This window comes from Plectrocnemia conspersa, unplaced genomic scaffold, assembly GCF_051122295.1.
Source record: "Plectrocnemia conspersa isolate PC_06_02 unplaced genomic scaffold, ASM5112229v1 ptg000009l, whole genome shotgun sequence".
Lineage (NCBI taxonomy): Eukaryota > Metazoa > Arthropoda > Insecta > Trichoptera > Polycentropodidae > Plectrocnemia > Plectrocnemia conspersa.
Genome location: NW_028277173.1, coordinates 27,296,765 through 27,309,675, shown reverse-complemented (window position 1 = coordinate 27,309,675; position 12,911 = coordinate 27,296,765). Strand labels below are relative to the sequence as shown.

The 12,911-nt window shown below is 25.1% G+C and overlaps 1 protein-coding gene across 6 annotated transcripts in view; it reads left to right on the top strand.

The window, feature by feature from the left end:
• Window positions 1–12,911, top strand: part of LOC148232495 (metabotropic glutamate receptor 2-like) — a 671,990-nt gene that overhangs the window by 379,732 nt on the left and 279,347 nt on the right. Inside the window, exon 1 of one of the 6 annotated variants that reach the window (XM_088191657.1) lies at window positions 1,405–1,583. The exons of the other annotated variants lie outside the window; for them this stretch is intronic. The gene's annotated coding sequence lies outside the window, so the exon portion shown is untranslated. Of the gene's footprint in view, window positions 1–1,404; window positions 1,584–12,911 lie in introns of those variants that run through there. 6 annotated transcript variants of the gene reach the window in all.

Here is a 12,911-nt window from a genome sequence, read left to right as displayed (position 1 = left end):
GATCATAAGATAATGGCGCACTCTAATAAATGTGTTTTATCCTAAAAAATCGTAAAAATATAAATAAAAACCGATTAAGGTTGTTTAAATTGTTTTTACTAGGCCCACCCTTAGGTTTAATAACAGCTTCAACTCTTTTTGGCACACTAATAACTTGCAGGTGAACGGAGACAATTTTTTCCATTCCATCTGCAATTTTTGTAGTAGTTTTAGATATGCAATTGTGATGGGCATCATTTCAATTTAATTTTGCTCGTAAATTATTTAAAGGATTGAGGTCTGGTGACTGTGTAGACCATTTTAAAAGCGTCAAATACTTTGACGCAAGACAACCACTGCTTTTTAGGGAAGTATGGTACAGAGTGTTTACTTGCTGAAATCGAGTGGTAGTGTGGTCTGTATTTAGAAATAGTTTCCAGTAGGAATCCATTAAAGTGGATTCTAGCATTAAAAAATAAATGTCACTATATGTACTATTCTCGTATACAAAGTTTCCATCTCTGCTGCAGCCATGCAACCCCAGACCATAACACTTCCGCCATTTTATTTGACTTTGGGTACTACGCAATCAGCTAGATATTCTTCTTCAACTCTTCGACGCATGTGTATAACATCGAGTTCCAAAAACTTTTAAAATGTGTAGTGCAGTACCTCAATTTATGTTCAACTATTGTGTAGACAAATTTCTGTTTTTAATAAATCAATTTAGTGAAAAAGTGCAGAGAAAACTTCCATTTGTCAAGTTTTATTGGATTTTTTAGCTGCTTTAAGTGGTCCAGAACTAAACTAAGCATAATTGTTATTAACCAAAGAAAGACGTCCAAGACTCTTTTTCTGATCTAAGCTTTAGTATTTATAAATGTTTTGAGCCACCACTGAACCTATTGAAAAGTACCTTATTAGCTCTTTAAAAGTACTTCTAAGCTCTTTAAAAGTACCTTCTCTAAAATCATTGCTTATTTTACGATGATTATCTGCTGCTTTAAAACAAAATATTATTAGATTACAAACCAAATATTGTTGCAACAGCATTTTAATTTAAAAAAATAAAAATATTTTTTTAGCAAACTTATAATGTATTTAATAATACACATTTTTAATCAAGTAATTGGCATATTACTATGAAAATGTTTTTGTGATTACATTTTTTGTATTGTGTTATTTTTTTATTAATATTTTATTTGTATCATAATATTTTAGTGTTGCATAGTTTATTTATGCGTAAGACGATCTAGCGATAAGCTTTTAGGCCATGCGCATATTTTTGCAAAGTAAATAAATATACGCACATCATGAGCACGTGTATGGTAAATTTATGACAGCACACCAAACGCATGCCCACTGGTTGGCCGCGGCTGGGGGTAGCTTTTCTACCGAGACAGTCCACGTTCCCGCCATCCAGTTAGTACACGTTCGGCTGGCTCGAAAGCTCTACGTTATATTTGAAAAGCTTCGCGCTGACATTCGCGTTACACGCGAAAGTTTCCAAATTTGTTTTTCACTCGTTCGAATTGTTTTAATTATGTTTTAATTATTTGAAAGCCTCGTCATTTCATCGACATGTGTATGTGATTAAATTTTGCGTAAGTACAACATAAAATTTTATACGTAAACACACACGAGCGGAAAATCCTTTTTTAATGCTATTAAATCGTCGTTAGGGTGTATTTGTTTTTATTACTTTTTGTATGTGTAAATTATGCTAATTTCCTCATCGTTCACTTGATGTAAATGCAACAGCAGCCGTGAAAAATGACGTGCCTTATAATAATAAATTTTCCGGGCCGACGACGGCGTGAAAAACAAAGGCATCAGTCTCTTTACGAAGGACGAGATAAGCTTTTAAACGAGCTTGTGCAAGTTAAGATAAATCACCGGAAAGCGTAGTGAAACAACTGTTTCGTCCATCGCGTAAAAATCTCCTCATAGCAATCTTGATTAATTGCGAGATGGGAGTAGGCGAGAGGAAAAATGTACCTTAGGGACCTCATTAAGCTTTTCGCGAAAAGACGAATACAATTTTAATATAAACAATACACTTTACAATTACTTAAATTTAAAAATAGCAAATATTATTTAAGTAAGATTAGTATCATATTTTTTTTTAAATATTTTACAGTAATGATACATTTTATATTATAAATTTATTAAACACTTCTGATCTAAAAATAAATAAGCTAGTTAAACATATATATATTAAAAGTTCTTTATTAAATTAATTTTAACATGGAAATTGAAAGTCATAGTTTCAGAATTATTCTTGCTGTCTCAAAAATTTGTTTGCGAGAAGCATTTTTGCATTTAAGCTTTTTAAATATCGTATTTACTAAATAATAATACAATTTGTAATGTAATAATGAGTTACGTAATTTAAATTTAACGGTAACTAATATTTTGTAAATAAGCATGAGCTTTTACAATAATATATTCATAGTTATTTATTAAGATAACTGCATATTAAAACGTAATTGGTTTTTTAAAATATATATGGATATGATCCAAAATATTTCGGGTTAATTTTGTTTAGAGTTCAGATAAGTTCAAAAAAAAACTTTAAACTTTTCTCGTATAACTTGTTTAAATAAGTTTGGTTTATTCTATGACAACATATTTACATATATATGTAAAAAGTTTTATCACCTTAAAAATTATAAATATTTAACAGTAAAATTATATTTGTATAAAATATATTTCAAATTAATTAAAACTTTTAATATTACATATTATAGTACTAAAAATAATAGGTAAAACAATTTTTTTCTTACATTTAGTTAACATATAAATTACTTTAAAAATTAATTCAGATCAAAACAGTTAAAATAGAAAAATGTTTTTTAATATTCAATAATCAATAGTATAGACTTGATACAAATTAGTATTTAAAAATAATAAAACTTTTGTAGAATGTTTTAAATAAAATATACTTATCGATAAATTAAAGCCACTGAAACATTTCGCTATTATACTATTAAGATTATAGATTAGAAACGTTAGAACAATTTCATTACATTAACATTGCTTGAGTTATTAATTAAATTAGTATTGCGTGATAAATATATATAGCATATTAATTAAATAGCTTGAAAATAAATGCACATTTTTACCTAAAGGTATTTTTGCTTCTATATTTTAATTGATTTATGCGAAGTTGTCTGAGAGAAAAGCCGTACAAAAAAGTACGGCAAAACCACGAAATATATTTAGGCTTCGGTAAAAATCGTTTTTTTCTTTTAAGTCGGTTTTAATGACAAAAGAAAAAACTTTTCACGGTTTTCGTAAGCGTGACGAAATTTACAAGCGAGACCCTTAAGGGAAATCCGATGACTTTCACGCAACTAAAATAGAGAATAAATATATTCACAGCAATAAAGATTTAGTTCGAATTGCGTGTAGGTTTAAGAGTATTTTAGCTGACATGTTTCAACATAATAATCTGCTAAGTTCTAGTTTTATATATTACTATAATATATTTCTTGTTATTTTATTTTTTAAATTTGTTACTGCGTTTTGATTATCTAATAGTTAAATTATAACAATTATACGCTATAATATATACAATTTTTTCTAGTTATGGTAATGCTCACATACATATTTTTAAACTGGTTAAAAATACTATTTGACCATTGTTTTAAACTTAGTTATACAACTTGATAATGTTTTTCGTATAAATTCTAAATAAATTAGTGATTTCGTGTGGTTATACAAACAACTATAATATAACTATTATTTTAATCTAATTCATATTTGATTATAGTTTTTTCATTAAATTATTTGGTAATAATTTTTTATCGTCTTTATTACATAAAAAATAAATGAAATGATTTTTTTATTACTATACTAGTTTTTTTTTAATAACTATACAACTTTAATTATTTTGGACACACTATGTTTCAACGTTCATAAAATACATAAATATGCTGTTTTTTCGTAAGAGTTTAAGTAAAATGTATTTAATATTACCTCACTATACACATATATTTTATTTGTTTATAAATGTTTTTGTAAAGCTTCAGATTTAACTTGATTATATTGTGTATTGCTCGAATATTTATTAAAAATCATAAATGTCTTAAAAATACATATTATACATATTTTATTTAGTTATATTTAAATCGTAATAAGAATATAAAAAAAATAGTATTATAACGTTTATGCATTTTCAAATGGTATATAATATATAATATTTACATAAGCTTTTATGGCAAGCCTTTTTTGCTTTCGTTCGATATCCAAAAAATAAATTATGAACTTTAGATATTATTTATATTATAATATATGCAATATTTGATTTTATAAAGAAGTAATGTTAGCTTAAATAAATGGCTTGTTAACATAATATTAATCATAAAAAAATTAAGAATGAAAATAATGTTTACTTAGATCGATAATTTATATTTAATCTAGTTTAATTATTTTATATATGGTTTATTTTTAATGCAAAAAAATATATAACCCACGTTAAATTTTATTATTACATAGTGGCTTTTTTTATTTTTTAATATTATGATATTAACTATAAAACCAAGCTTTTAGAATGCTTTGTATCATCGGGTCTTAGCACCGAATGCTTTCCTATCTAATGAGATCATTCTGTATATTGTTTATAACCATATGTTTTGCACAAGGTGATGTATATAATAATACATAATAATCACAATTTAAAATGTACAAAATACAATTACTTATATTGATTTTTATTTAATCAATATTTATATTTAAAATAAGAATCTCATCTTTGATAATGATTTTTTTTAAAAAACTGTATTGCTTACCTTTAGGATTTTGACTCACATTTTCGCTACATTAAAAAAATATAAGAGTAATAATTACTTTTTTTTATGTAATATGTAGATTGATAATCCGGACCCTTGTGATCAGTTAGAAAAAAAAATCGTTTGTCATCATCGTCGGTCTCCCCGTGGGAAATCGAGAAAATTCTTCTCATCTTATTAAATATGTCCGTGGAAGTAAATTGTATGAATTCTCAGTGTAACACAATTATTTTCCGAGATCCTAATCAAATTTACGAATGAGATTTGCTCGCATTTCTAATTAAAGGCTAAAATTATTACTCTGATTTATTAAAGCCTAGGAGCCGGCCAATAATACGAGCGATTGTTATTAATTGTTGTTCAGATTGATTGTGTTGTATCGTGCGTTTTGTTATTTTGTGTGTGATATTGTATAATAAAAGGTTTTCTGTGAAATAATCGTTCAACAGGCTCAACACGATATGCTTCATTGTATACAGCGTGTTTTAAAGTATATGCTACATACACTTTGTTATACTATTATTATGCGACAAAAGTTGAAAAATGCGATTTGAAAGCAACCTTTGAAAAATCATCTGACACTTTGATATGTATTTAAATTTATTTTACTATTATCAAAACATTGTTCTATGTAATTATTGTTTATTATATATTTGATTTATTTTGAATAATTACCATAGTAATGAAATTTATAGTTTTTAATAAATTATTTACATATTAAAAACTGTTTTAAATATTTTACTATGAATTATATTTTTAATAATTACTATAATAAAATAATAACTTTATCATATAATAAATTAGACTTACTTATATATTCATATGTGTTCTTTACACAAATAAAAAATAGTGTGTGAAATCAGATGTATGTATTAAATAAGGAACTTAAAAATGGTACACATATGAAATTTTATGTAGTAATTAGCAAAAAGGTTCAGATCCCAAAACTCTTTCAGTTTTAATCGTATCTGGCCATTGGCATTAGTGATATTTATATAATTATCATTTCTATCAATCATCACAAATTATGGTTTTTCAGGTTTTTCTAATCTCATTGATAAATATTGTTATGAACATTATAAAATATAGCAAGGTCGTGTATAGTTACATCTAATAATTATTATCTGTAATTATAGTTTGAAGATATTAACAGATATTGATTTCAGTCTCGTATCTAATGATTTACTTGTAGTTGTTAATGGTTTTCAATGCATTGTTACAAAATAATATTTTAAAAAATAACAGGAGAGTTTAAAGCTACCCTTAGTCATTCTGTTATTTAAATAATATTAAAAAATGTACGAAGCACGATGACCCATATTGATTATTATCTCATGTTGTTTTTTCAATAATTTTTCTTAAATATTTTTCAATTGATCTAGTAAATATTTTGGTTTGTTTCGTTAGTCAAAATGCTATTAAAATAAAATATAAAATATACTTTAAAATATGATAAAAATAAAAAATATTACTTTGCTATATATAGCACCGTAGTTTTTGTCAGATTGCCACTATTTTATTTTACAAAATGACTAATCATTAATAAAATTAGTCGTTAAAATATTAAATTGTAACTTTGTTAATAAAATATATATGTAAAATTTAAAAATACTTTTGATGCATCTGATTCTTGTGACATTTCCCAGAAAAAAAATTGATTCTGGGATATATTTCCCCATTTCAATCTATCAATCATATTATTACAACTAGTATATCTCTTTTTATTTAAAACTTTTCGCATTTCTCTCTATTATAATTTTTGCAAAATCGTTTTATCTAATTTATTAAGTATACATATATAATATTGTTGCACAATAATTTAAGTGGGGCAATATATTACTATTGTATTATTTTTTTATACCTAACATATTTCTCATCCTAGATCATTTACCTATTTTTTTAACTATTTTTTTATTACGTAATTATAACGTTCCTTAAAATTAAAAAAAAATTTTAAAATAAAAAATCTATCTGATTCTTGTGACCATTCCCAGCAGAAATTTTTATATGTAAAGATATAATAAATTTATTTTATAATGTATTATTATATATTATTTTAAAATATGAATAGATATTTTATAACATAATTATATAAATATTTAGATTTACACATTATGTAAATCATATTAGGAATTTTGCTCTATTTTAATAAATGTACTGTTTGCAAAAATATTACATGAGTTACTTCAAAAAAATATTATAATTATCCACTTGTATTCTTTATATTTAAAAAAAAGAATAATACTATATTTAATAATTTGATAATACTGTTTTATTTTATTGACATAAAATATAAATATATTATCTACATAAAAAACATTCTTAGCTGATTTTAAACAAAAAGTTTTAGTATATTTTATCACATTTTTAAAATTAATTTGTGTATTTCATCTGCTATCGTGCTTACCAAAATTTTTGTATTTCTATCAGTTTTATATTTAAAATAATTATTAACATTAAAAACAGCAGTGCAAAGCCTGTAAATAGAATAATATACAGTCGCGTGCAAGAAAACGCATCACTTCTCGAAATCGTAAGAAAAAGATATTTCCGTAATCGCTTACTGGAATTCTCGAAAATTTTTTTTTCATTCAGGGGTAAACCTCTATTGTTCTCTAGTAGTTCCCTAGTCAGTTGACTGACAGCTTTCGTGTAGAAAATAATTTTAAAAGGTATAATGCTGAATCGCTCGCAATTCAGTGAAAATCAAAATGCCAATATCATTGTGTATTCCTCAATGGTGTTTTCGACAAGATAAATTTTGCAGTCTGTTGGTTGTAACCAATTAACAGTTTAAATACATATATACTTTATTTGATAGAGCTTAATTATAAATGTATATAATTCATAGCAAGAATATGTTAAGCTAATAACATAGTAAATAGCACACGTTGTATTTTTTTCATACATTTTCCCGAAAATAAATTTTGTTTAAGAAACAAATATTTTCGGAAATTTGCTTAAAACAAATCCTCTTTGCATAAAAATATTTAGCAAATATATCGTGTCTGCTTTTAAAAACAGCAACATTGAAAGCGTCGTTTAAGCAATTATTAGGCGCGTTGTTGGCCGTTAATCCCATATCTTGACCTTAACAAGTTTACTTACAACATTAATTTAATTATTTATATAAAAAATATAGTTTATGAATTTAAAAATGTCTAGCTTATTAAATATTTATGTTTAAATATATTTTATTGTAACCTAATATATTTTTTATGATAAAATTATTTTACAATAGGTAATCGAATTTAAAAACTTTCACATGTACTTGACGGTATTTTCATATAAACGGCTTTTAAAAATGACGCACTCACCAACAACAAAACCTTAAAAAATGAGGCACTCAACAAACTATAAAAATTGTATTGAAACACGTCCTTTAACTTTAACTAGTGATTGATATCATTTAATACATTACACGTGTGGATAAAAAAATAAAATGTATTATAGAGCGTCAAATATTTAATAATATTTTGAAATTTAACGTTTATTCTTTAATAGAATACAAATTAGCGTATTATAAATATATATTTATATTTTTAATTTATTATTTAACCGTGCGTTTTAACTCTTCAATGCATTTATCTCTCTTACAAACTGCCGATTCATAACCATTAATCAGAGTCAACTGAGGAGTGGCGATAAATGGTTACTTCACCTGCTACAATTTTTTACATACATATATAATATATGAAAATTTTTCGCCTTTCTCTCGAACGAACTGTGAAATATACTCTCAAAATTGGTTTCATGCTTAGTATGATTTACAGTTATTTCATTTTAATTTATTATTGAAATAAAACGTTAAATAATGGCGCCTTATGGTTTGCTTGTCTATTGAAAATATAAAACACATTTTATAAAATTATAAAAGTATAAGTCCGACTCTGAGAAACTCCGATGTTCGTGATATGTCACCGTTTTATTATTGCAAATAATTCACGTCTCAACAAAGAGCTACAACACTAGAAATTTATTTTAGAAACATAGTTGAATTATATATTTGAGTTATACTAACAATCAGATCGTTAGCAAATCACACTTTCTATTTACATTTATTATATGTATATAAAACATAATGCTATTGTAGATACATTTTATTAACATTTTCCATAAATGTATATTAAAACAATTTAAAATAGTTATATTTTATTTTTTATTAATAATAACGACACTAATCTGCCTGTTTATATATCCATTGTTCTTAAATTATAGCAAATTTGTAATCAATTATAGCAAAAATTTCTTATTTTGCACAGAATAACTAAGCACTATTTTAGATCACGCGGACCTAAACATATTTACTTACATTTTTACTACCCTTGTCTTTTTATTTTCCATGTATCCTTCGTATTCATGATTGAACTGTATTGCTATCACATTTACGTGATAAAGCACACATGTGTTGTTGTGTCTAATAAAATTACACAAAACTACGTGATACATTTTGAGCCTATATAGTACAAATTGACAATAGAAAATTTCCCTTGACGACGTTTGAGAATTAGCATAGAAAAATGCTCGCTCCCGGAAAAACCTTCATTAATCAATGTCCCCGTGGAAATTTAGAAAATATCGTCATTTCGACTGAACAAAAAAAAAACAACAGCGGCAGATGAGGTCTTTTGACCCCAATTGGTCCGAGCTGGCCCTGGCTTATTTTTATGTTAAATATGTAAACTCGTACGCATTTTTTGTGAATTTTGTTAAATAAAAAAATCGTACGAGAACGCAATGGGCAGGGCTGAACAAATATGTTGAATGAAATATTTATTCCAGTTAGGCTTGATTAAAATTTTATATACTGAATTTACTTTTGAATTACGAACGATAAATATTTGCAAAATATTATTACTATATTACTTAATTTGTATCTCAACTGACATTATTTTTTATTATTGCGCATTATGTTTTTTTGTAAGCTGTGTGTGTCTCTTTATGGTATAATTTATCGCTTGATATTAAGCTAGCTTAAGTTTTTATTAATATATCGTTTATATTTAGTAGTATTTGCTTTAATTAATAACGTTTTTCGTCATAATTCGTTAATAAATGAGTTGAGAAAACTCTTATATTAGCTTTATTTTATTTTATTAATTTATCAAGATTTGTGAAATTAGTCAAATTTACGAAAACCTTATTTTAGATAAACAATTAAAGTGATAATTAGATAATATATCCACTAATTCTGAATTCTTTTGCACGATACAAAAATTAAAAAAATCCAGAGTTCATATGGGATTCGAACGCTAGTATTTTAGGTATTAATCACTAAGTTATTTGTTACATGATATTCTACATAACACAGATTTACATTTTTCAATGATATTTTTTTTTACAAAATATTGTACTTTAGCAAAAATGTTTTAGACAAACACTTTTGCCAAATAAAAAATAAATCTAAAGCTTTGAAATCAAGTTTTTTTTGAATATTTATTTAAAAAAAATATTACCCCTATTATAGTTTATAAATGTCACTATGCACGACCTGGTTTATTTTTTTATTTGTTCATCACAATAATTATCCGTGAGATTAGGAAAATCTTGAAAAACCTAATCTATGATGATCGATTTAAATTATAATTATATAATAGTCACTAATTTTGATCGCCCGTATTTATTTATTAAATATATTAATTTATTTAGCTTAATAGATAATTTTTACATCAAACAAATTTTAACTAAACATACAAATAATATATATAAAAAGATTAAATATTTTAATTTATTTTTTAATGCACGAAGGTGTTTCTTTATTCCATTTATAAAACCTGTTATATTTTTATTTTTGTGAATTGTCCTAGGAATATTATTATACAAATTCACACCAACGTGCATAATTCCCCTGGCCGTACTCGTTTTCGTATACCCAACTTACCATAAATATTCTTTATTTCTAGTATTAAATCTATGAATATTAGATCTTTATTTCTTACAACATATTATAAACATATTATTTCGAATCTACTATTTTTTTAATATGTAATTACAATGTGCCTTAAAATTTGATTTTGTATCTACAATTACTCCTTAATATTTAAATAATATCAACTATTTTATATTTTTATTAATTATAATCCTACATTTAGTTTTATTCTAATTTAGTTAAAGTACAATATTTTTTAACCATATTTATAATCCATTAATGTGTCGTCCGCAAACAGATGTATATTACACTTTTTTATATTAATAACTATATCATTAATATATAATATAATTAACAATGTTCCCAATTTAGACCCCTGTAGTACACCGTGACACATTAATTTATCTTTGAAATATGCTTAATTTATTTTACCTTTTTGTTGTCTTTTTTATAAATAATTATTAAACCATCCCAAAAGTATTTCACTTATACCGATATTCTCTAATTTCTTCAACATTGTTATTTTATCTATTGTTTCGAAAGCTCTCTTGAAATCCAAGATATACGTTATAAATTGAATAACACTGTATTTCATATGGGATTTGCTTTTATGTCTTTCAGGTATTAATCACTAATTAATCTTGGCATTGAAAATTGTTTATTGTGCTAGAATTTTTTTAAAAATTGCTGCTGCACAAATTTTGTATGTCTATTATTTTTTACATACATACATTATAATTTAATTGTGGCGATTCTAAAAATAAAATCTTTAAGCTCATAATACGTTATATTAAATATAAATATAACATTGCACTACATTTCACTACGAATACACGCAATAAATTATAAATTCAGCTTACCTCAACTTTCAAAGTCTCGTCGTCAAGTTCAGTAAATCTCAGAAACAGCTCACATATAATATATGTACAACTGCAAGTGCTTCAAGTATATAACCACGATGATTCAAAGTCGTTTTCGTCGAAAATTTTCGCCAATTCAACTTGGATATATACACATCGCACAAATTATTTCGCTAAGCCTAAATCCAAGTTTCTAAGAAAGGATTATCCAAGATAAATAAAGATGCGAGACATGTTGTGACATTTTCTCACACAGACATACAAAGATAATTGGAAAATTTCTTATCGTTATTATGGTAATTTGTGAGCTTCTTAAAAGCTTTTAGAACTATTTATTTTACTGAAAAATCTCTTAGCTTTTAAAGCAAAACTTATTTTATAAATATATATTTTTTTTCTATGGCAATTTTTTATGCTATATACATGAGTTTAGATGTTTAAATTAAAAAAGTATTATTATTATAAAGGTTGTGAAATATTTTAGATTAAAATATTAGTGTTCGTGCTGATAAAAGTAAAGGTATATAACACAAATGACATAAAATCCTTTAATAGGATCCAGTTTGAATTAATGCCGACGATTGCCGTTGGGTATATACTAAATCTCGTTGAAACTGGCACCGTTCATTTTGCGGGTAATTGACTCGGGAGTCAATCAAATGTTGGAAAATTTCAATCCCAAGACGAAGTCAACTCATTTATTTTTTTATGAGTATATAAATTATAAATTAAAATTCATTAGAAATATTCGTTTTAATAAAACTTTATTGTAATACTTTGTGTTTTTTGGTGCAAGGCTTCAATTAATACTGCCTTATCGTTTATTTTTATCGCAAAATGCAAACAGACTTGGGTTAAATAAACTATTTATATATATAGGTTAAATGTTTGAGCTATCTATATAAAAGTTTAAATGTATCTCTGACACTAAATTTAAATTACTAAAAATATTTGCCTGTTCACTTAAACCAAACTGCAAATTTTCTCTAACAATCTTTTTTTAGATTTACAAATTAATATTTATTTATGTTTTGTTTGTTATATTTAATTTAAAAATTATTTTGCTGTACAGCTTAAGATGTTTTACTAATAAAAAATGCAGATGCCTTATATTATATATGGTACAGATTCTAAATATGTTTTTATAAGAGCGCATTTGGCGCTATATTGACACATTAGAAAAACCTGTCAAGACATATTAAAAAATAAAAATTTGACTGATTGTATTTAATGTTAAAAGTCGATTTATCATATATCAGATTTTCGGCCGGAGATAAATAACTACGCATGCCGGACTATCGTTATCAATATTTACATTGTGAATTCGTAGATTCTAGGCATTTTTATTGCTTATTACCAATACTGAAAAAACTTCAATTACATAATAACATTCAATGTTTTATATTTTAA